Source organism: Cyanistes caeruleus, chromosome 1, assembly GCF_971803275.1.
Source record: "Cyanistes caeruleus chromosome 1, bCyaCae1.hap1.1, whole genome shotgun sequence".
Lineage (NCBI taxonomy): Eukaryota > Metazoa > Chordata > Aves > Passeriformes > Paridae > Cyanistes > Cyanistes caeruleus.
Window position 1 is genome coordinate 45,070,800 of NC_141701.1, and position 26,731 is coordinate 45,097,530.

Sequence of the window (26,731 nt, forward strand, 5' to 3'; positions counted from 1 at the left end):
GTGATTCAGTTCACTGTAGCTGTTGACAGCTCTTTGCATTTCAACTTTACCTATTGATAAGATAATTTGTGAGCAAGATATAAACTATTCTTGAAGATGAAGATGTTGGTAAAGTGGAATACTGGTAGGATTTTATGAAAATGTAGCTGAAGGTTAACTGAAATTATTTATCTCATTTCAATATCCATGATTAGCTGAAACTTTTACGTCTCCATTACATTTAATCAGTTCATTTCTGCCTGTATGGAAGATCAGATTCAGGTTGAAACTTGAAATATAAAATATTTTCCCCATTATCTGTGAATCAGAACATTATTGAAAGCGGCAATGTGTAAGAATAAGCACTGCCTGAAAGTTACACTAGGGAGGATGAAAAGCTAGCAAACAGAAAGGCTTTTTACACCTTAGAAGTCAAAACAGAGACTGAGCTTTTTCAGTGCCTGGTTTTGCTTAGTTTGTCCTATACAGAATTACAGGAAGAATTTCATTCATTTGTAAAGGATGTTGAACAGCACAGCATGCTCTAAGTGGCTGAAAATGCTGCCTATTTATTTAAAATGTGATTAACACTCTGCAGACTCAGGCTATCCAAATCCTGATGATTAATTGAACCTCATGTAATTTTCTTATTGTATTTGCAATAAACCAGACTCTAAAATCTTACAGTAAAATACTTAATCATTCTTACCTATACCTCAGCAAGTCTGTGATTCTTTGTAAGGGGATGCTGTAGCTAAAAGCTTGTAGCTCATCTAGGCCAGGCTCAGAGAGGAAAGTACCCCGGGCTGAGAAAGTTTAGAAAATTTAGCGTAACTTGAAAGTCTTGTTTCTTCATGAGATCTGGAGTAGTCTTGCTACTGGTATGGCACATATACAGATTCTGTTAAATTTCCTGGATTCATTTGAGTGAACCTCCCTTAAAACAGATCTATCTTTTGAATATTCTGCTGCTCCCCACTGCTTATGAACTTTATACTACTTTGGTTCTCAAATTCGTAGCCAGTCTATTTTAGGGTAGCTTAGAGTAAATTAATGGGTGAGAGTTCACCACTGTCAGTGGGAAAGTGACACACAATTATTTGGAGCTTTGGGCACCCATGGACACCATTCCTGTCAATTTAAAACAGAGGGGTCACAACAACATTTGAAAACCATGGCAGACTTAACCTTAACTGGGAGGTACTTTGATAACAGTATAAACTGATTCCTCAAAGAGTAGTATCACCCCTTTAGACACAGCCCTTTCCTGTTCTCAGATAAACACACTTTCAAAAATTTTGGTGTGTTGCCACTGACAGTGCTCATGTGAATGACATCCACGGACCTTTGGCTGCTGTGACAATGGCACAAAGTATACAAAATCAAGTAATGCTTTATTCTACCAGACAGTAATAAGCATGTAATTATATTGTAATTAAAAAGCAATTATTTACTGGCAACTATTGAAGACGTCTTTAATGATAATTCTGAGTGTGACTACCATGTAATTTGTAGAGAGGAATCAGTGTGCAATTACCCTGTTAGTAACACAGCAATTACCAAATACATCCATGCATCTTTCTGTTTTCTGACATGGAGTTACCGACACCTGCAAAGTGTAAATTACATGGCAACTACACATGCAGCTGCCAGGTGATGTACAGTAGAATGAAAAGATGGCAGATATCATTTCAGAATTAGGGTTTGATTCATTAATGTAAAACTGGTGTAACAGATTAAAGAACAGAGATCAAATCTGAAATAAGACAAAGTCACGGGAATCCACAGAGCTTGAGAGAGTTATAAATGTGCTGTGAATCAACCCCAAATCTTTGTGTAGAATTGTGGGTACAACAAAATATATTGTCACAAGTCTGGAATTAGTGGTTAATCCCTTTCACATGAACTGATTCTATCCTATTCAAAAGAGAGAGTTTCTATTGTTTCTGTCTCGGGTTCCTATCACAGAGAAGCAACAGAGACTTGCTGTACATGGAGCCTCATATGTCAGCTTCCCACCTCCCTCTTATGTCAGTATTCCAGTGACATTCCCAAATAATGGGTTTGACAGAAGGTGGGCTCTGAGCAGAGGAACTTACCAAGTGAGTGGGAAAGCAGAAGCAAAAGCCCCAAGGCAAGATATGTCATAAACATTTCAGAGAAAACACTAAATACATTAATTTGAAGCAAATGATGTATCATTTTATGGCTGGTGTAGGCTACATGCATTCTTGTGACACAAACCCCCATTCTAACAAAGTTATTGTTTATTCCACATAAATATAACCTTAGTCTTAGGCACGAGACTTGAAAATAGATCGACGACTTAAGTACTCAAAGCTAAAGATACATTTATCTACACTAGCACACACATCATCTCAGTTTTTAAACCTGTACATCTAAATCACATCCAGAACACCAGAAGATCCCTGCCAAATATTACACTAAAGCACATGCAGAGTTTAATTTTAAAAAGTCTTGGCAACTGAAAATTAGTATGAGCCCTAAGTGGTCAAAATATTCAGTCCAATTTTATGCAACAGCCTACAATAAAGAGCTGTGGCTTATTTGAGGCTTATTTATAAGTAATTTATCTAAAATTAAAATAGTCTTTGTTTTCTTTAAAGAAAGAATGAAAGGAAAAGAAAAATATAGGACTGCAAAACCCTTCTGAATCATAAATTCTAAACCCCAGAGAAGAAAGAAACTAATCCAGTGTGATGTGAGACAACACACTGCCATGCTGGAAATATTTCTCTCTGTCTGTTGTCCACTTCTCTTTCTTGGTCTGGGAAACCAAAGTTCAGCAACAAAACTAAGTGTGGCTATTATTTACTTAACCCTCAGATTTCATTTATTACTATCATATTACTTAGACTTTGCCATCTCATTTTATATGCCTGCTAAATTTCTTCAGCAGTGCCAGAAAACAGACACTTAATATTTAGAACAATTCATTTGATGTTCTGTCATCCATCAAGATTTACAGCAATACTGTCCCAAGATGCCTGAATCCTATATACAAAACACAAAGCTGTTGATTACAAAATAGGATGATGAAAGGGGGCTGGAGTGTCTTTCTAGAAAGTTTAGGAGGAAAATGTGAGTCATCTTAAAGCACTTATTTTGAAGAGAAGCAGGATAAGCCCTTCCTTTCACATCTCTGATAATTTAGAATAATATAGATAATTAAAGTTTTCTCCAACAGCTATACTGTGGGAATGCTGTAATCCTTCTTTGTCCACACATAGTGTTCCAGGGTGATTAATTGTTAATTGACAAATGTCAGTATACCCTGGAGCATATTTTGCTGAAAACATACAGCCAATGATGGCCTTTATTTTTTTCTTCTTGTTTGCAAAATCTCACTGAGAGGCATTCATGTCTCATAATTTATCCAAGGGTTTCTAGAGAACAATAGCTTGCATCCTGGATGCTGGCACTCTATTAAAACCTTGAATTAGGTATAAAGAAGGGTGAGTGTTTTGTCTGAAAGACTGGATTCCACTAAGACAGTGCCTACACATAAATAGATGACTATTCATTTGTTCAGTCAGACATGTGCCTAAATGTGATGGAACTGAGACCAGAGGGTGATCTGGTCACAAGTACTCTGTGTCTGCTACTGATGTAAATTAAAATTCCAAGAAAAAAAAAAAAAAAAAAAAAAAAAAGAAGAAATAAAAAATAAAGAAATAAAACGCTAAAAAACAACAACAACAGCAGAAAAAAAATACACCCAGAATAAAACCCCCAAAACACCAGCCTGGTTTATTGAACTGACTTCCTGTTATTTTGTTACCAAAACAGCTAGAAAGACTATTAGGCCATGGTGTGGGCTTTTAATGACAATAGAGCTATTGCCCAGTTCCTGTTGCTTTGTTGTATCATTGTTACAGTCCAGTGGTTGCATTTCAGCTGCAGTGTTTCTGGAGTTGGTGTGGAGGCTGCTGCTTCTGAAAGCATCTACAAAAAAGAAAACTTCTTTTGCCAATAATGGATATTGCTGTAGCAGTGTAAATGGAGAGGTCAAAGCCTGTGAACATGGAAACATGGTAGTACAAAACAAAACAAAACAAAACAAAAAAATAAAAAAAAGAGGATAAAATTGTTTTTAGTTCTACATAACTGTTCTATGAGGGTTCATTATTTTTATTAAAAAAATTAGTCAAAACAGATGTGAATACACATAATACACATAGCTAGATTTGCATGCATGTTTAGCATTTGTGATTATTTGGACTGACAGTGTCTGCATGGTTTCTTTAGGTTTTGAATAAAGGTCAAAATGCGTTACTGTGCTCCCAGTCCTAGAAGTTTGCTCCCAGAACTGTACTGAGGAAACTCACTCCGCAGTTGTCTGCTTTTTTGCCTGTTAGAGATAAACAGAAACCTTCATTCTCTGGAGCTGTCATTCTCATGTCTTTCATGTGTGCTAAACTCACTAGAAAAAATATTTCAGATGAAAACAATAGAAGTGCTCCATAACTCATACACAGTAATTGGTGTCCTGATGAAATCTGGGGCCTTATCTTGAATTCCTAGCACATCTTATGCTTGCCAGGGCATATTACAAGGAATGTGGCACAACTGTTTGTTGCTGATATAATTGTCGATCCAGATGTACAATCTTCTTATTGTTTACTCTCATAGCATTTATAGATATGTTTAAATACATATATATGGATGAAAATTTCAGTCTAGACAAGTAATGAATAAAGAGCTTCTGAATTTTTTGAGGATATTTTTCCCCTTTTTTAGATAAAAGTCCCTATTTTTCCTATTTTAAGTAACAAGACCTAAAAAACCTTAAATGGCATTATTTAATCTTAAAATAGTCTGTATCTTTTAATAGGTATAGATAAATAAACAACTTTATTTTAATGTTTATTTTAATGTTTTAAGAGTTTAAAAACCCTTAAAAAGCATGATGGACATCTACCATATGGGCTTTTGGTATTTCTCCTACTTGAAGCAAAAAAATCAGCCCTTCTCTGGCTACAAACTGCACCCTACTGTGTTACTTAAAAGCACAGCAGAAATTTTAGAGGTGGCCTAAACTGTGATTGTGCTTGGAAAATAATTCCTCTAGGATATATATCTGTATGATCTTTACCTTGAAAATAACCAAAAGGTACCAAGTTCAGGAAAGTTGTATGTGCTTATCTTGGAATCCAGAAGTCATCACAATGGCATGATTTTTGGATACAGGTTTCATGCATTTCTGCGGTAGCCAGAAGGTGGATGAAAAGAGTGTGAAGTGGGGTTGGAAGGTGCCTGTGGTACACACAGAGGGAATCCTGCATCCAATGTGTAGAGGTGACAGAAAACTGGAGCACAGCAATCTTCCACTTGAGTTGTATGTGTTCTGCTCAGTGGCTTTCCTGCAGGGAACTCACCATGTGTCCAAATACTAGATTTTGTCACTGGCAAAATACGAAAGAGAAAAATGGTCATTTCAGAGGTCTCAGCTGCTCTGGTAGAAACAAGTAGTAATTCACATTGTCTGAAAATGTCTCTGTGGGTGGAGAAGGGAAAAACAACAACCAAAACACAGCTCCTTTTCCATTTTTTGATCAGCCCAAAATTTAATGCAAGATTCATCAAGTATAACTCAAGCTTCTCCTTAAGCACCTGCAGTTTTATGCCTCTGGGATCAACTTTGTTAGGAAGCCCAGTCATCAATCCAGCCTGTGTCTTCTCGAAGATGACATTTTTCTTCTATATCTTTCATCAGTTCTGGAAGTCAAATCTTGCTCTTCCCAAGAGTGCTGTTCCTCAGGCAGGAAGGTATACTATAAGGAAGCCTTCACAGACTAAAGGAATTTTGGAGGGAGATGGGGTGCAGGGGCATAGGAACATTGAATAGCTCCAGGAAAAGGGCTATAATGAATACAAAAGCCATTGTTCTTAGGATCAGATATCTGTCATTGAACTTCAAAGGAATTTTTATTATTATTATTATTATTGTTATTATTATTATTGTTGTTGTTGTTGTTGTTGTTGTTGTTATTGTTATTGTTGTTGTTGTTGTTTAGTAATAATAGTAATAATAGTAATAATAGTAATAATAGTAATAATAGTAATAATAGTAATAATAGTAATAATAGTAATAATGTGGTGGTGTTATTATCATCTTTATTATCATTATAAATAGGTTAATCAGATATGCTAAAATAAGAGCAGACCTGAACTCCCACTGAGCCTTTTTTGAGTTTTAAAAAAAGTTAATAATTTTGTTCATGCTTTTTTCCTCCATTCTTCCTACATACAAGTCAGGAATTGTCTGTTATACTACCAAACATTTATATTGCTGGAGCACAGAGAAAACACCTGTGTCCTTACATTTCCTAAAGGAAAAATAAGCTATATCACAGTTTACATCACTCAGCTGTGTATTTTGCTTAGCATTTGTATATAAATTTAAGCATAAATGAGAAGCTTGTGACCATATCTTTGTTTGAAATGTGACCACATATAGTTCACTATACTTTTTCAAATCTGTATGTGTCATTTCATTATTTCTAGCCTATTCAGACTCAATTTCTTATCCTTTCCATTATCTCCCTGGGAAAAAATGGATGAAATTGGGTCACTATTGTGCTCATGTCATCCCCTGGGCTGCTGGACACCTGGGTTTTTAGGACACTGTAAAATGACAAATTTAGCAAACTTTTATTGCTTTTTATGTCCAAATTCAATATCTTCAAGATATTTCCCAATATAACAACCACAATAGAATGAAGTGAGAGGTATTTAGAGCTCTTTTTCAGCTGATACTTCCCAGCTGCTTCTGTGGAACAGCAATTTGATGCCTTCCAACATCAAACTTCTCTCTCAAAGAGAGCTACAGGGTCACATCTAAGCCCACTACACAGACAATAATATTCTTCCTTGTCTCTACATTTGAACAAAACCGGTGAAATCGTAAGTCTCACATAACACAACAATTCCATATCCCATTGAATCATAATAGAAGAGTTTGGTTGGATTTGGTTTGGTTTGTTTTGCTTCCTTTTTTAGCTTGCTTTTAAGTGTGATAGGGAGCTTACAGTGAACTGGCTTTAAGTACAGTTTGCTTCTTCAGACCCTGGTCTCATGGCAGGGTTTTAATTTTACCAATATGCAAAGGACATTCATGCATCCTTCAATATTTTACCAAACAATTCTCAACAAAGGGTTAAATAACCCATTTAAACAAAGGGTTATTTAAATTTTCTTTACCTATATTTGGAAATATTTTAAATAAAATTCAGTCTATACCTAATATTCATCAAATTAATTGAACTTTGAGTGTCTTTGAAACTAAAGGGTGTTAATATACTGCAAAACAAACCAAATTAATTTTAAGGAAGTCATTGCTTCACAGGCATTTGGATTTGCACAAAGTCATGTGAGGCCCTGTTTTGCTGGAGTTTACATTTATAAATGTAAGTACTTGAAAAGAGTAAGACAAGACAACTCACAGGTGTGTTTTCTTTTGCTTGTGCACTTATATATAGCAAGTTCTTGTTTTGAAGGGTTATAACTGGTAGAAGATTTCATTTACAGCTAGAGCACCTGAATAAGTGACATTCAGAAATGTAACCTTCCTTCCTGTCACAATTCCATTTCATTTCAGGTTAAATTATATCAATTCTTGTAGAAACTTTTAAATCAACAAAAGTAGGAACAGTGGGCATTAATTTACTTTATAATGTTTATTCAGTGATCCAGGCACTTCTGCATAAACCAATATATATTATTTGAATAACTTATAACAGATGGTTCATATTTCCCTGAAATAAAAAAACCAATAAGAATAAGCCTGCAAACTCAAACATTATGAGCAGATTTTCTAAAAGGGAAAAATCATGTTATCCTCAAGCCCCAAGCTTTCAGAGAGCTGGAAAACCTGCAATCAGGAGGCCACAGTATGCACAGGCCTGTCTTTCCCTATCTGCTACAGAGCCAAAACGGCCTCTGTTGCAATTAGAGAAACACAGCACTCAGGGTCAACCTGGCACTGATGACCTCTGGCATTGTCACCACCACACGGTGCCTAAATGATGTTAACAGGAGTGGACAGCGTGCATTCAAAGCACCAGCAGTTCATCGGCAGTGCGCAGCAAACACCCAGGCCACCATCAGCTCTACACCAACACTTCCACCCCCTCCTTCCCAACTGGTTCAGCTCCACTGATAATAACTACAACAGGAAGTTTTTGGGGAAAAAATACACACTGCATAGGAGCTGAAAAAGAAATTCCTCTCTTCTCAACTATGTGGGTTAATGCCTAAAATTAGAATGCAAAAACTACGCTACCGAGCACAGAATGACTGAAAAGGCCCCTGTACAAGAGAGTGAGATCCCTGCCATAATTTAAATATGGCTCCAAATTGATGAGTAGATTTTATCTGGGTTTTTTTGCTCTGGGTAATAATACAGTGAGAGGTAGCCAGTGAATCAGACTCTGGTATTACCAATTACTATGGTCAGTTACAGCTAAGCATGCAATCACTAAAGATTAAAAGACACATGGTTTGAGTTTGAATGGAACATTGGTAGAGCATAAATGACACATTTTATTAACAGACTATACAAAATAAAGCAGTGTATTGACATGAACACATACAAGATAAGGCAAGAAGGACTAATTTACGCCTTATCTGAGAGAGGTAGGGTGTTAGTGAAATTTAGAAAGAAGAAACTTGTGCTGTGACAGATAATGTCTAAATATTAGGGAAAATTAAGAGCCTCTTAATTCATTTAATGATATCTTTACCATATAAGTTTTCAAAAAGTACTTTTCCTTTTATCTTTATTTTAGACTCTTGGTGGAATAAAAGCTTCTTGGCTGTAACTGAAACATCTGAAAGCTGATTGCTTTGGGAAAACAATGAAATTTGTGGTTTTATCCGTCATGATAGAAGCAACAGAGAAAGAGAACAGGTATTTTTCAAGGAGAAAACGGTGTTAATACAACTTGCAAAGGAAGAATCTGCATCTTATCAAGTAATAGAAACACATTCCTCCACATAAACCTCAGCACTATAGTTTAATTTTGTGACAGCATTCATTTGCTGTAATAGCTTATCAGCCTCCAGCTGCTCTACTGGGATATTGAGACTTCAGCTTTGGTAAGAATGGCAAGGCACACGAAAAAACAACAAAGGAGAACAGTTAAATGTCTGTCAAAGCAGGTCACAGAGATACATCTGTCCTCTTTAAGGTAGGATTGGAAGTAAGGAAGTGTGGGAAGTGAGTTCAAATTGGAAAGTTAGAAAGCTGACATTGATGTGGTTACCATAGGGATTCCTAAGACTTTCTAGGCTCTTGTAATGCAGTGGTCCAGTGCAACGTAAGTTCTGAAAAATAGAGGAAGTAATCCTGAGATTGCAGTGTCTTGCCACACCATTTATTGTTTTTAATGAAAGAGGGAGAGAGAGAAGCACAAAAAGGTATTTTCCAAAATCGTGACTAAACAAACCACTTACAAAACTTTCCAAGCCCATTGCTTAAACCTGATGACCCTGGATCTCCTAGGACAGTGATGAAATGACCCAAATCCAAGGACTGTTGGTTTCTTACAAAATAAGATGTAAGGGTTACATTTCTTGCAGCCTGGCTTTCACTTGAAATCTTAATTTTAACAACTCTTACCCTGTATTGATCACTTATGCCTTTACAGTTCAATTAGAGTTCTGTATATGGCCATTGCTCTTAAAGAATAGTGTCCACAGCTGCTATCCACATGCTTTTAATCACAGGAAGAACATTCATCAACTGTACACTGAAATTGCTAATTTTTTTTCTCAGTTCTTGTCATTGGTAAGATAAATGAAGCCTCTCTAGTCTTCAGCCTTCCTTCAATTGATAACAGGCTACTTAAAAAGAAAATATTAAACCTTGTGTGAAAAATCTTCTGATTCAGATTAAAGAAGCACTTAATAGCTTACCTTGCCTATAGCAAACACCTCCGGAGGAAAGGAAGAAAAGAGTGCAACAAGACAAAAACTAGTTTTTATTGGCTTTTAAGCTGCTGAATGTAACAAGGCACTGCAGCACTTTCATCAGCCATCAACATCTTGGCTCTGGGGTAACAGACCTTTGATAAAGAGAGAATTCTCCCCAGCCAAATAATATCAGAAAAAATACGCAGGGAAGTTCACTTCAAAGATGATCTGCTGGTGCTGAATTTTAAGGAAACTGTCTTGTAACTTGTCACTGTTTCACAGAGCTTTTACTCATCATGGTAGCTGGGTTGATAGATAACCCATCAGTGGTTTCACAACAGCTCATGGGCCATGTTTGATAGGAAAAAGCATTTCCAAAACATATGCTAAGATACTAGTAGAGTCTCTAGTTACATTTTGCTGGCATCTCAGTCCACTGTACTATGACATCTACACTTGTGAAAGACAGTGTGATAAATCTCAACTGTTCTCTTTTCCTAATGGGAAGATATGGTGATAGGCTGTCTTTCCTAAAGCTACAGAGCTAGATTTATGATTAATTCACTTTAGTATTACAGTTTTATGTTTCCCTGAATATATACAGAAGGGTAATATACGTATAAAAAAGTTTGCATAATTAACAACTTAGATTAATATAGTTTAAACAAAAGCCACAACAACAGTAGCTTCTCACAAATTAATGATACAAAATACAAGACTCCAATTTATAAATCAACTCTAATCCACATCAGTAATATCCAAAAGCCATCACCAGCTGATGGCTCTTTAGTGTTTCTCTGACAGCTATATCCCCAGGACAGGCTGAACGTCACTGTTTCCATCTGGTGGAAGCAACACTGGATGAACAAACGCTAATTTAGTTCTCACATGCACTGACACTAGCGTGAACCAGGATGAAAACTACATTTTAAAAATTTAGCAAATCAAAGGCAAGATCAAAAATACATTGCTAGCCTCCAGGGCTACCACTAGAAGTACTCATTAATTCAGTGTGTTTCTAGAATTAGGCTTCTGTGGGACTCCCTGCTTATCCCTAGCAAATAAGGAGGTGTGTAACCAAAATCAGTGGTGGAACTTATATGCTTCAATCTTGTTGTATTCAAAAAAACACTGATGCAGACTCATGGCTTAAGAATTCATATTAGTTCATCTTTTCTGACGTCCTTCTAAATAAGAACTTCCTTCTCTTTTAAATCCAGACATCTTTGTTATGAGAGAGTCTGCATTGAAAAGTACCTCTATTTACCCCTTTTTTCTGTAAATAGAAATGGTGACTCACCACCATAATTTAACAGGAATCTATTGTAAAATCACCCTTGTTGAACATTCTTTCACTTGACCCATCACCCAAAGAACAAAAAAAACTTCCAAGAAGGAAATATCCATTTCTTCTTCTTGAAGTTGCCCAAGGGCTCACAGCTTAGGCTGAAGTTCATGGTATTTATGCGTGCACACTAAGCCCTCATCTCTAATTGGATCCCCATTTCAACCAGTTCCAAATTGTAGCCTGAGACACGAAGGCGAGTAGCAGCTCCTCAGTTCTCTCTGGATATGCATACACACAGTCCAACTTATAAATAAAGAAACAGAAAGATAAGGTGCCCTTAAATGGCATATAAATCAATGCATTGTGTGTCAAACCTCTCTGGGTTGCATATTTGCATAATGTAGTATTAGCTATATAATCAGCCTCTTTTAATTATTTATTTTCCCCTCCCCCAGAGAGCCAAAGCGATTCTTTCTCACAGCAAGCCTTATTAAATGTACAGAGATTCCAAAAGCTGTGCCACAAAGTGATTTCTGCATACAAAGCAATACTTTTTGTATAACATACTATGAACATCGAAGAAGATGGTTCCACAATAAACATACATATCATTCCACACGTTTGTACTCTCTAGACACATAAAGCACACAACAGCCACACCTTTTCTGCTACACGTATCTAAATTCTGCCTACTAATTCTACTACACTTGTCCAAATTTATCTCTGCTCTAGATAGCGGCAAAAAAAGGCATCCTTCTATACACCCTTGACAGTTCAAATATATATAGAAACCATCTTTTTTGTGGGATACCTCATGGCTACCATTTTAGGACAAAGTGGAAGCACCTTGACTGCACAGCTTTGAATTCCTAGTCTTCCTATTCCTCATAGGTGCATGAGAACTTTTACTGCCAGCTGGAAAAATCAGATGACTGTTGATTGCTCTCAGCTGTAATTAGCACTGAATATACCGGATTGCCATGATCACTCAGAGGCGGACAATGTCCACGTTACTCAATTCATCATGGTGGAGGGATATTCCCCAGCAAGGTCATCATTAAAGTGGTGAGAAATCTAAAAAGGGGACAATGCTCCTTTTGGCTGTTTGGGGGTTTCTTTCACACCTTCCAACATCTTTGAAGTTTCTCAAATTTAACAGGTGATGAAATTTCCACTTGAACATTGAACACTGATGTTGTGCTAAACAAGGAATCTTAGTAAATTTTATGTTGGTCATCAGGCCAGGAAACATGTAGATCCACATCCAGTATCTTCTAGAAAACTTCATAGATTCAATCAATAATAAAAGCTCTTTGTCAAAGTGCCTTTTTTTTGCAATGCATTCTCAGGCTTGGCACGCATAATGCACTTGAAATATTTCAGGATTCACAAAATTTCGGGGAAGGGAATTAGCCTTTCACAGAAAATGAAAGAATGTTTTTCCACCTTTCAGTGCCTGTGTAGTGTGGAAAGAAAGGTACACCTTACTAAGTTATGACATCAAGCTATCAAAACAGAAATCAACTCTTGCCCATTAACACAATATGTTGTACCATCACTGCCATCCTATTCTCTTTTGCTGTACACCTTCCTTTCTCCCTAACATCCAATATCCTTTTGTGTCAAGACTGAAGAGAGAGAAAAGAATTAACCATATGAATATGCACTATTGTATAATAACCTGTTAACTTTGCTTAGCAAAAACCTCTGCTGGAAGTTTTGCTGGAGAAAGGAACACAAAACTCAGCCCTCAGCAGTGACACTTCCTACTAAAATAAAGTATTGGACTCAGCAGATGATCTTCAGAACATGATTAACAGCTTGACATGTCTTGGCAATTCCAGGAAACTGAAAACTTATTAATCTGACTGCACAGCCTAATGTATTTGTTTTTCATAAGACGTATGTGCCCCAAGAGATGCAGTTTCTATTTCAGTATTTTGCTGTATTACTCAAGTGAACACACATCTCTAAATTCCTTCAGCTGTCTCATTGTCCTTTGGAACTCAGACACATTTCCCACATAAATGAGTCAGTACTTACCTTAGAGATGCCAGTACAGAAAAAGGAAGGTACACTTCTGACTGATGTGGTAACTCAGGACATACTGTTTTAAGATCTGAAAACAGGAAGATGAAATGTATTTTTATTTTTAGTTGAAAGTGACCTTTCAAGGTACCAGTTATTCCTTCAGGTACCTTCAAAATGTGACTTCTCTATTGTATAAGTTCTCTTCAATAATCCACCAATACTCAGTAGCTCTTCTTTGGGGGAAGGAGGGAAATAAAAGTCTTGGAAAATATCAAATAAAAATGAGAATAAGGTCTTCTTCCAAAATGTTTTTTCAAATTTATGGAATACACTTCACCAGAATCACTTATTTCTAGACTGTATCAATATTCTTGACTATGTACTGAAAATCAAAACATAAACCACCAGATTATAACAATGACATTGTTACTTTTTAAAGAATTTGGTGTGGCATAGACAAAGCTTAGTTCTTACTTGGATGAACTCTTCTTTTTTAAACCCAGTGTTTAATAAAGACAGAGAGTAGAGCAATTATTTCATCTGCAAAAATAAACAGATTAAATAGAGCAAATATTTGGTTTTTAAAAAGAAAATGTTTTAAAATATTGCATATATTTGCAAATGTTGTACCAATTTACTTATCCTTGTTTATCTACATTATGACCAAATTTAAGATTCCCCACATTCAATTTAATATCTTGTTTTGAATTCAGAGAAGCAGCATTGAATTTTTCTAATTTGTTTACTTCTGCTGTTTTTCTTAACTGACAAAACATAGTAACTGGCTCATAACAATCTCTTCACTACTAAGGTATTAATGAGCTGAGGATGCCAGCGAAAATCTGGATGAACGGTGCATCTTATTTTCTTTGCCTTCAAGTTATGTTACAATAAAGAAGGTCAAGCTATAGTAGCTCCTTTTTCTTGCCCCACACACTGATTTTCCCTGAATTTTTTCTCAGTTTTATATTGCAGTTTATAGTGCAATCAATCAGTGCAAGACTAAGCTGATTGAAATGCATCAAAGTTGATCTATTTACAGTGGAAAATTTCTTAGGTTTTTTGTTAGTGTATTCAGAATAGTTGGGGTTTGTTATCCCATAGTATTTGTATTACCGTAACAGCAAAATTATTTAGGGTCTTGCCAGGAAAAGAAAGAAAAAACTGTTTTTTCAGACATCCTAACTCTTACACAGAAAGTTTGATAATGAGTGGAGAAAAGGAAAGAACACAAAGTGTCAGAGCAAACTATTTCCCAAATAAAAATTAAAAATAGAAGAATAAAAATGCAAAAACATGCCAATAATATTTAGTGTGTTGGTTGTGCCACAGTCAAGCATTAGCACTATGATCATAGCTGAGATGAGCAAAAGAATATTTTCTAACTTGCTGAAATTAGTCAGGTCAACAAAATAGAAGCATCAACAGCTTTGCAAACAAAATGGAACCAAAAATCCTGAGACATGAGAGACAAAAACTTCATTTATTATGTACAAAACCACTGATGTACTTGCCTTATCTGTGGCCTAAGTTATGGACAAATATCTGAATTCCTTAAACCATTTAGCTTTTTAATTCTGGTTTTTCATTCAACGTTCAAGAAATTTTTAAGTGTGGGAAGCTAATACCAAGGCGAAGTCAGGATACAGACATGACAAGTTAAAATCTCCCTTCCTTCCCCAGAAATTTCAGTGCTGAAATGACTGTAAAGCAGGCTAAACGTGAGAGAGAGAGAAATGCAAGGGGGAGAAAAAGAGGAACTGGTTGGTAAGATGACCCCTCAATGGAAAAAAAGCAGTTTCAGGTCTGTTGAGGCAGACTGTAAGGAAATCAAAGGCTAAACATCTTCTGCAAGAGAAAGTTAACCTTAAATTGATCTGTCCCTCCTGAGACATTATCAGGAGTAAATTCTTTTCTAAGATGTTCGGTAACAGATAAATTGATACCCATTCTCATAAATTTCACTTCTTATTATTTAGAAATTCATCATTCTCTACCTGATATTGGCACTGAGACTGTAAAATACTATCACATATCAATGAAGATATTTCTCCGAACTAATAACAATTAAAGTTGATGTGATTAACAGTATTGCTTCAGTAAAAGAAGCAAGAATGCCACTTTGAGGTAGATTATAAACTAATGAAGGTTTTCAGAAATATTTTGACCAGTTATTTCTTTTTGTTCCTCTAGGCATCATCACTGGAAAACAAAGCCCTAGGCAACAGGATTGTGTAGCAGATGGTGTCTGTTAATATAATCAATATAATCAGTAAATCCCATGCATCTATATTTTTCTGATAAGAAAATATTGACAATTTCTCAAATAAGTGAGCTGAACTTCTATTTAACCTTAATACAGTTCACTTTTTTCTAATTACTTTATTGATTTCTTTGTTGGAGTGTTGAGGATGAGGTGGGAATTTTTCTTTTTTTTTTTTTTAAGGAACAGCATCCTAAAATAACCAGACCAATATTTCTGTGCTTAATCAAAATTGATTAAGTTTCCTTGTCTGTTTCATGTTCTTTATATATTTGTGCCATAAGCTTCCAACTAGAGATCATTGGCACATTCCTTCCAAATCAAATAGAGCTAGTACTGAGCTGGATGCAAATCCATGCTCTGCAACAGATTTCCTGTTGTACCTGACATCCAAATGTTTTAGTGGATCTGGATTGAATTGACTTGTCTCTACAGCTCATAAAATTTAATACACATCAAATTAATTGCAATGTGTCAGGGAACAGAAGAGGAATTGCTGGGGATAACTCAATGGTATTTTCCTCACATCATAAGAAGCATGAGAGGACCCATAATTATTGTTGAAATTGTAACTATTAAAAATCAAAAGAGTAAAGTTATACAAAAAGAAGAGGAAATATTTAGTATATTTTTATATATGTAAAATCTATATATTCCCCATATACATGTCCATGATGTATAACTTATTTTAACATCAGATTTATAAATTTTCCCTTTTTCCTCTAGTTTACAGAATTTAATCCTTTTCATAAGCAGCATTGTAACTAGGCAGTTTCTGAAAACAGAAAACAAAAATGCTAGCAGCCATGAAAAAATTCCCAGAGAGGTTCACTGAAAAGCCTTATTTAAAAAGAAAATGAAAGAAAGATCATGATAAATATACCGGCTGTAGCATAGGAGAAACACTTCCAGCATTCATTTTCCATAAAGGGGTTTGCTAAACAAGCAATGAAGCATCCAGTGAAACTGGAAAGAGAGCATTTTTTAAAATTTTAAAAGTAAATCCTCCACGTACACAAAATTCATCTGCAAAATCTTTGTCACAAGGATGACAGTTCAGCACAGGACTGAGCATCACCAAGAAGACAATGAGCAGCTGCATTTCCAGCTAATGGAGACTGCCATAACTACCTTAGTGTTTCTTATTAATCATAAAGCTTCTAAGCACTAGTGGTGACATGACTGGTTAGGATAAAAAAAGAGGGCTTCCTATAAGAATGGTACTGACCATTGAAAGTTCCTAAAGTTGTCTTTAAAGCACTTGGTAAGGGTCAATTTGTAGTATGCACAAATTTGAACAATTATGGCATGTCCAACATTATTGTATTTGGAAGTCAGATATATATTTAATTTCAAATTACTACTTTGATTACTAAATTGTGGAAGAATCTTGTGTGTTTCATTTTCAAAACCTATTCCAAAATTCTAGGTCTTTTTATTTACAGGATTTACAGTATTAAACTTCTCAAAAGAAATATTTTGCATGACATGACTTTCTTCTCTCCTAGTATTATTATATTTTCTGCTCGAATTTCCTTTTATATTTATCCATCTGAACTAATGTAATGTTTACATCTGTACAAAATATGTTGGAAGAGAAGTAAATATAAGCAATTTATTTATTATATATTTATTCCTCACAGTACCCTCTTGGTTGGGACAGTTTCTATTAGTGTTTTCAAGGGACAAATAAATAAAAACCAAAATGTGTTTCTAGGATGATTTTCAAAAAATGCTACCTTAATGAGAAAATACTGATTTCTGTAACAACTACTATACAAATTCCCCATTTAAGAATTCTGGTGATGGAACTTGGGCTGGCTAGCATTTAACCTCTCCTAGATTAACCTTGAACCTGATGGCAATTTCTTTCTCCTCTTACACATACTCAGGTTATACCACTTCCCCTATTTTGTTCAGCTTAACCAGTATATTTAAATTCAACAGGCACTGGCCACTAATAGTTGCAACCCATCTGTGGCTGTGGTTACTGACAGTCTCTGGTCCCAAGCCATGATTGAATCTTTACCACTAAAACCACAAAACCCATCTCTCACCAGCTGATTTAAGAATATTGTAAGAGATAAAAAAGTAGTAGATTACAGTTATTGTGAAAAGCAAGTCACAGTCATATAAACAAGGTCAGTGTATCTTGCATTTCCCTTGATTTAGTATATTCTGATGTGCATCCTAACATTCTCTGTGGCCTTTAAGAGCTCGTGTCATTTCCTGAGACCAGCTTTATTATGAAGGCAGCTATATTTCTTGCAAATTTTGGGACTGTGATAGCCATTACTGGAGAATGGCATTGCCATCTTCTGACCAATGCTTCAGCTCCTCTCTTTCATTTACTGCTTGCATTTCACTGCTGGTCTCAAGTCACAGAAAAGTTTCACTCTTCTGGAAGCCTATGCTGCAGAGGAAAGATGGGGATTTGCTCCCTACTGACTATGTTTTCCTGAAAGCTGACAGCTTCATCACAGGCTCCTCCATGCTTTGGAGCTGGTCCCCACAGTGGAACCTATTCCTGGCTCTGTTTTCCCCCAGACAATGTGAGTTCCAAGAGATTCTTCAGGGATTGCTCTAATGGCCCTGCAATCCACTGTGAGATGGTTTTAAATGAAACAGCATTTCTTTGGCAACTCTATAGTGAAAGTGAGAAAAGAATGAAATACTGGATGAAAATAATCTTTCCTGGATGCACACTGTGGAAAACACTGCTGGGGAATGCATACCATAGAAAACTCACCTAACAGGTGCTGAAATATTAACTTGGACATGTAGCATGCTATGAGCCAGTGCCTTCCTTAGAATCTTGTCAAAGCGGCATGACACTGTCTGAAGGCAAAAATCTCACAGTGTGCTTTAAAGATCACCTATGCTAACAGACACTTGGGGCTTTTGGAATGATTTCAGCATTTTAGGGTTGCAAGTGGGTTAACTAAGCTAATTAATTTCTTTGGACCAAATCATTCATAAAGAAAAATTACATTCCTTATCAAACAGCTGTTTTGATTTATTTTTTATTTCAAGTCCCTCAGATTTGCAGCAAGAATACATTTCTTTTTTATGAGCCTTCTGGCTTTCCCCATAATACCATTATAATGTTCTTTGACAACTGACATTACTAGCATTACTTACATGCCCAGCTCATTGTTCTTAACTAACAAATTTTCTGAATTAACATTACCCAAATAGCTGGACAAGGTGCACAGTGCAATTAATTACTTAAACCTTTTAAATCTATATGAAGAAGCATTCTATGTGAATGAGGGTGGCATAAATATTTACTGTCATCTCTCCCTAAATACCTTTGGCTCCTAGACATAATCACAATGGATAGTCCAGTTAATGACCCTGAAAAACAGCTATTATATTTACAGAAAGAGTTGATAGACATGCACAGTTTCCTTCCTTCCAGTTCATTTGTAATAGTGGCAAGGTGCCTGCTCAGGGGCTTCTCAGATCCTACCCCTAACATAAAATGTAGTGGATTTGCATAAATAGCTTGCCAGAAAAAGAAAAATGTCTTTTTGATAAAGTCCTATCATGTGCCAACCATGCCACATTGATGCCACATGCCTCTTTTCAAAGGATTATATCATTCCATATTTAATTGCAGAAAATAGCTTACATATTTCTTGTAAACAGCATATTTTCAAACCAGAAGTGTTGTGTATAGCTGGTTAACACATAATAAGAAGAATGTTAATTCTTAAATAAACAGCATATGAGTCTTTACCCTCTGCACCAAAATGAAACAAATTGGACTTGAAAAAATGTAGGTGCCTTAGAAAAATCTGGTACAGGACTAAAGCCTGTGTCAGTAATTGTAAATGACATTACTATCCCACAACTTGTGGCTAACCTGCATCTTCATTTAGTTGTAATTTTGATGCCATATCTAAATACATTGTCATTCATTATTGTTTTATCCAGATCTGCCTCTCCTTGTGAAAGGTACATTCTTTAAACTTTTTTCATATTCTTACACAAAAAAGTAAAAAATTACCAACACCTTCAATAATGAAGGAAGTGCATGTGAATGTGAGTGGGAAAGGAACATTCTCTAATTAAAAAATGAAGAACAAAATAGCAATTGCTTGCGATCTGTTCTTGGGAAGAGAATAAGAAAATCAGATTTACCTACAGCACAAAGTTGTCATCCAGCTAAATGAACAGCTTGATAGTATTTAAATATTTGAAGAGATTAGAGTGATTGCAGAACTTACAGATATGGAATGGAGCAGATCTCCACACCTAGAGAAAAGGAGTTGACTAGATGTATGCTGATGTATAGTTGGATGTAAAGCACTAGACTCCATGTCAAGGGTTATCTGCACATTATTGTGACAGAATAATGAATATCTGAACGGAAGAATGGGTTATACAAAACATCCACGTTCAAAATCCAAAATTCCTGCCTAAAAGGTAAAGCTTTTGAAACTGGACTTTGAGAAGAATCCTGTCTACTTTAATGCAGCATGAATTTTGGCTGGGGTCAGGAAAAAAATTGTTCTACAAAAATGTTATGTTGGTCAGATGGAAGAAATATCAGATGCTTCCAAATAAAAAGGGGGTAGCTTTTGCCCAGGTAACTCAATTTTTAACCAATCCATCCAACATCACTCTAATGATATAAAATCCTTTATGTCATTACAGCTGTAACTGCAAGCAGCTAAAATATTTGTTTCCTGAGTAGTTAAGTAAATGAAGTCTTTAGACCTTCTGATTCCTTCTTTGGCAGACTCCAGAATATCCCATACAGTATCATGCCAAACATCACCTGGTACAACACAAAGTTCAGGTTTTTATCTCTTCTCCAGAACTCAAGTTATTTGTCCAGAGGAGATTTCTCACAAGCTGCTAAGTATTCTAAGAGTTAAAAATCAAGTCTTTAAAAGGTGTCACTATTTTTAGATGTTACAAACTCCTATTACACAGTTTCAAAAGTATTAGCCTTATCAGCTCTTCTATAATGGAAGCAGCACTTACACAATTATGTTCGCCTTCTCCTAAAAGCTTGCAATCTATACAGCAAGGAAAAAAATAAAATATCCTGAAATTCTTGCCTTTCTTTTCTGTCCAACGTTCTTATTTCAGTAAAACTGCATTGTATACTAGATGGCAATTACCTCATGCCAGAGAAAGGCCAGACTCTAACCATCATTTTTTTCAGCTTGCATTAAAATTTTAGTGCAGGAACTTGAGCAAAACATAGGTTTGCAGCTGTCACAGCAGGTGCATTGTATACAGTGGTCTATTAAAGGAATAAAGATTAGTAAAGTAAGTGCAACACAGTATAATGCTGTAGGGTTAGTAAAATGTCTTTTAAAAGTATAGCACTTATGATGCTGTCAGTCTATCGACTGGTATGACATAATAAGCACTTTTCCTAAAAGCTGAAAGTACTCAGCTTCTCACAAGTCCCAGCCCCATCTATTGGTGAGAGAAATGACAAACATCTGGAGCCAGCAGCAAGTCTTTACTCCCCTGTAGCTGCAGCTTTAGTGTAGGGAGTATGGATAATGGAGAAAGGGATGTTGTTTTTTAGCTTCCTTTTCCCCACAAAGAAGGCACATGTCAGGCATGGCTGAAAGTGAGTCATATTAAAATAATGAGCATGTTTTCTCTACTTGAGGCTAAGTAGGAAACTCAGAAGAGTTTCTGGTGTAGAAGACAGTAGTCATTGTAAAACTTTTATTTACTTTCTACTGCAAATAAGCTCACCACTTTTTAGTGCTATTTTCTTATAAATATAAAATGCATTTCTCTTTAAAAGTGTAATGATAGTTCTAAATATGAGATCAGTTAAATTATGTTCATTTGTCTTAAATTTTATTTAAGACTGAGCCACTATTTTTTGTGGCTATTTATCTGTGTTTGCTTAGTAAATCTACTTCTCCAATTCCATCATACCTGATTACTAACCTCTCTGAAAATGGTCTTTTTAAGTGGTAGCCCCATATTATTACAGTTATATTTTGATGCTATCAGGAGCAGGGAACAGGCATAAACAGACATATCTGGACCAATAAGCCTTTTACTAGGGATCGGGTGACTTTAGAGGATCCAAGAGAGAGCAGCAACACCCATGACATGTAATTACTTTCAGCACAGACAGTAAGTTGTGAGAGATGTTCACCTTATATTGTCCCTGTTCTTTTGGAGCAGCCCTCACATCATCACCCTAAGGCCAGTAAAATAGCCAAGATAAGCCACAGGTCCTTATTATTACACCAGTCTGAAACTGCAATCATGGTTGAGTAAGGAACTAGGTGTAGAAAGCCAAATCTTAGAAAGGCGAACCAGTAGAAATTTGTAAAGCTGACAATATTCTCACTTTGTTTGAGTTCAGTGCTGAATTGGGGCTTTTTCAAAACATCTGTGACTCATCTCTGCAGCCTACTAATTTCAAAGTGCTTGCTTTTGCATTTTTACCAGCCCTACCAGAGCACCACACAGGTGTGAGACACCTGTGGGCTATTCTGCCACAGTGCTGCCACCTGTTTCTGTGCTGTGCAACCTTATATCCCAAAACAGGTTAGTCACTAAATTTCAGAGTCCTGTTTATGGCATAAATGGAGTAACAGAAATTCAACCAGAGGAAGCACTAGAAATAATAAAAGAAAGTAAATACAAAATAAAGTTGTGTTTTGCATTAACTTAGTAATGTGCTCAGTTACTTGTGTATAACATGGATATACTTGTGTATAGGGGCACAGCCCAAATTTCAGCAGAAAAGCTGACATGAGGTAATATTCTAATGTTCAATCTATCATTCAGGGAGTAGAACTCTGTGCATTAAAAGCACCTTTCACCATTAAGGAAAGCAATAGCAAATTGGCTGATTAGCATAAATGTATAACTGTGTTGTCTCTCAAGAGCTATTATCATGCTTTCCAAATGTAGTTGTTTCAGTTGTTAAATTTATGAATTCTCATGGTTTTTTAATATATAAATCTTGGCATCTCTATCACACATACTATGATTCCCAGTAGGTAACAAAGCCCTGAGAAAATATGAAATGAACTTTTAAAAAAATATGTGAAGCTGGGGGAAAAAAAATACAGCAATTCAGAAAGGCAATTAATGTTGGTAACAGTCTCAAATAAACTTTTGATTGGGAAATTTACAGAATTCAGTCCAGTGAGATTTTGTTAAGCCTTGATATAAACTGAATAAAGCAAATAATAAATTAGTCTCTTCAATCTTTCACTTCTAAAATAAAATAGCGTCCCACTTCTGGTATAGAATGACACACACACGCAAAAAAAAAAAAAAAGTATGTTGATATTCATAAGACTATTTCCCTTCTGAGGAAAAAAAAATAATCAGACCATTATCCCTGAAATCCAAATGTGCTAATCAGCTGAATTCAAGAGGTCCTTTCCCATGAAAAGGCAAAGAAACCCTGGCATTATTCATTCCATTGACTTAAATAGAACCACTTGAATAAGTGAGAATCTCCCAACTGGGCCAGAGCTTTCTTAGCACTACATTGTAAATTATAAAAAGATATACTGTACTGTATCTCTTCCATTAGGCATAGTTCAGCTGTCGAAAATTGTACTGTTGGTGCCTCTTTTATCATCTAGTGAGAATATAGCTCAGATAATGAAATCGTACATTACCCTTTGAGATTTACAAATCTGACACCACATGTAATGTCTGCTCTCCCTGCTTTAAATTAATATATAGGGAGACATCTCTTTGTATGTGGAAAATCATTTCTTTCAGTTATCCATAATTTTAGAGGTCATTTAATGAACAGAATGATGGTTTGATAGAATCTTTCTCTCATTGTAACTAATCTAATAAGTATCTAACATTTTAGGTAGTACTGTGCTATCTGTATTGCTGCTCAATGAGGCTGCCACTTGTTCCAAAGACAAAAACCAGACTGGCAGGGAAGCAGCAGCTTGGCATAACTTCACATACTCGCTTGTCGGAGAATTTCAAATCACTCTTCATATCTTTAGTGAGCTCATTCGTTCAGGAGAAACAGCTTGGACTTGGCAACTGATTTTGGGAGTACATATTTCTCTGATGTTCTAGGGAGTACTAATTTGTGCCTTATAAATTATACAAAGTACCTATCAAGCAGTAAATAGGTAAATGGAAGCGAAGGTCAGCAGTGTTTGAATGAATCCGCTGCTGAAGATTTGTCCTCTGATATTTTAATTGCTCCCCTCTGATGCATTCAAAAGGCATGATTATCTTTAAATAATGGTGAAAATATAGACCTTTTTTCACTCCCTCTGCTTTATCAACCAAATCAAGCTTAAATTTTATGTATTTGCCTATAAGGCACCTCACAGCTCAGTCTGCAGCACTGGCTTATTTCTTCTCTTTCTCCTCTCCTTGCTCCTTCAGACCTGTCAAGCTGCAGGTTTTTTCCTTGATCTTTTCCTATTTTATATAACCATCACTGCACCATTTTTCAGTTTGCACAGTAGTATCTGTAGTGCTACTCTGACTAGTCTTAACAATTTGCCTGGTTATTTATATGATATTCACATGGAATTATTGGATATGCATTGCCCAGCAGACTAATGCTGCCTGTTGTTTCCAGTGCTTACAGAAACCCCTTTTCAAGTCTTGATCCTATTTTCAGCGCAAAGCAGCATGTTTTTAATGGAAGGAGGATGAAAGGAACAGGTTAGCAGCTGTGTCCATATTGCAGCTTTGTAAATCCACCTGTACAATAGAAGACTGGAGGGCTTGTGCCAATGGTTTGAAACATATCTCATGACTCTTGAATTTTATAAGTTTTGAGGAAGAGGCAATGATGATTTTTTTTCCCCCCTGTGAAATGTTCACAGCCACCTCCATGTGGTGATCAGTCCTAGGTTAGAGTGAATTTTACTTCAACTCACAGTCACTATCCACTTTAAACAGTTTATTAAGCCCTAGGCAAAGGGGATCCCAGAACTCCACAAGTCACTTTACTGCTGCTGCAGAGGAGAGTAGTAACTGCATCCCCTTCCCTTAAAACCTCAAAGACATTTGTCTTGAAATTTTCGATTTTCAAAGTTTTCAATAGGATACTAGTTGAGTAGTGACAATGAATTTTGTCCTTCAACCTTGTTTTATAGATACAGGTTTCTTGTCAGTAGGTTACAAATTAAATTCCCCAACACACACAGACTATTCAGTAATTCACCACAGCTTTTTAATCATAACTCACAGTATGTGAAGTAGTTCTCCACAGGAATGAAGGATTGTCAGAAAAAAAAATACAGATACAGTTTATTCTATTATTATTGAGAAAAGGCTGGACATGATAGGCTCTTGAAGGCCATTTTTAGGATTTCTTTAAAACATTTACTCTTTTTTTATCCTGCATATTTTGCAAATACATGACTTCAAAGACTACAATTCCCTGATAGTAGAAGTATTCTTCAGGCAGCTTTCTATCGAACTGGAGGATGTTACCCAACTATCACACTCACAGGGACTTGTTAACCAGAGGTTTGAAGCCTACAATAAAGATAATGTACAAGACAAACCCTCACGCATTCACCATTCACTGTGATGGCTTCTGCTGTGAGCCACTTCTGTTTCTTTTGATGAGAAACTTCCTTAGGAGATGAAATAACAGGTGTACCTACGTGCATGCTGATTGTCTACATCAATTCACTGAAACCTGTGGGAGAGATGCAGCACAACAAAACTGCTTACAACAAACAGCTTGTTAAAGAAGTCTAGAAAACTTCCCTCTTATTTCTCACCCACTTCCCCACACACTCCCCTCTGGTATGTAAGTAGAACCCCTAGATTATAGGGAAGAAAGCCAGGGAAAGTTTCACAAAACCCACGATGTTAGACCTCTGGATTTCTAAATTGTCTGTTTCTGAAGCTTCAATGCAGGCAGCAGCCAGCTCAAACACTTCATCCACCCACAGATGTGATTATCAGTGCACAAACTGAAAGGAAACACAGAGATGACCTGCTTTAGGTAGGCAGCAGAATGAATAGCAGAGGAGAAGAAACAAAGCACACCTCAGGCTCAATAAATGCCCACTAGTGGCAACCGCCTTCTCTGTGCCTTCCCAAAACAATTTTAAAAATAGTATAAATCTGAGGAAAAAAATCAGTACCAAAATTTGAAGGAGTGGGGAGGGAAAGCATTTTATTGTCCAAACTAGACTGCTATAACTCAAATGAAGGCATTCCAGATGTTTTGGTACTGAGGGTAGGATTTCTGGATTGTTTAAAAGGAGTTAGTTCTCAGCTTCTATTATTTACCTTGTACTTTATTTATATTTATATGTACAAATTATTACATGAAAATCTTATACCTGCAGTGCTGAAAATCTTTTTGCCTGGGATGGTTAAAAATAAAGGTGAACTGAAATAGCTTTTGCTCCTATTAATCTTAAAACATAAATTGGCTAAAAAGAGCCTGTGTTTGCCTTAAGATGCTGTGGAAAGAATATTTAAAATGACATAGGCATTCTTTCCTGGGGACCTCCTGATGGCTCCTGACATTTCAACCTTGTAATGTACCAGGCGCATTTTATTTTGTTTGTGCAATTAGTCGTGTTACTTAGCAATAGAAAAAGTGCTTTTTACACTAAACTCCAGGGAATAAAATATGCAGAATTCATGAGATACAAAACACATCAAAATTCATTTCCCGAGCAGAAGCACTGAAACATTGTGTAGCAAAAACTATTACTTTTTTCATTGTGTTTGTAATAAAGAACTCAAGCAACCATGCCCTTCAGGGCTGGGCTCCTCACCACTTCACTTGAACTCAGCCTCTGCATTGAGCCATGGCATGTGAAGTTAATTACTCTGGGCATTGGGGCTCTGAACAGAAGAATGACCCTATTTGCAGCTCCGTGTACCGTGTACCACGCTACAGTGAATTCTTTCAGTACCTACACATCGCACATTCAGTGGCTCCGAATGGAGTAATAATTCTCACACTCTGGAGGAAAGCTCAACTGTCATCTCATTTTCCCAGGGACGCTCGTCTTCCCCGGAAACCATTTAATGGGGGCTGACATCAGTCCACATCCAGTCACTGTCACCCTCCCAGTTCAAAAGGCATGAAAATCCAAGGGTTACAGCTTTCAGAAACTGTCATGCAAGAGGGCAGGCTTGAAGCGTTTGCCGAGCCTGGATCCGGTGATCCCGACGCCAATCAGCTTTTGTGATAAGGCATCAGAATGATGTAGATTCAGAAATCTGTTACTGTGAATGACTCCCCACCCAGAGAGCCA

At 36.3% G+C, this 26,731-nt stretch overlaps 1 long non-coding RNA gene across 10 annotated transcripts in view; it reads right to left on the reverse strand.

Moving 5' to 3' along the window:
• The window catches only part of LOC111924908 (uncharacterized), a 171,156-nt gene that overhangs the window by 78,545 nt on the left and 65,880 nt on the right, over positions 1 to 26,731 (reverse strand). For 7 of the 10 annotated variants that reach the window (XR_015286943.1, XR_015286942.1, XR_015286940.1 and 4 more), the window contains one exon: positions 13,247 to 13,322. The exons of 2 other annotated variants lie outside the window; for them this stretch is intronic. This is a non-coding gene — a long non-coding RNA (uncharacterized LOC111924908). Of the gene's footprint in view, positions 1 to 5,095; positions 5,406 to 13,246; positions 13,323 to 26,731 lie in introns of all 10 variants that reach the window. One more of the 10 variants, XR_002861900.2, reaches the window with a different exon arrangement.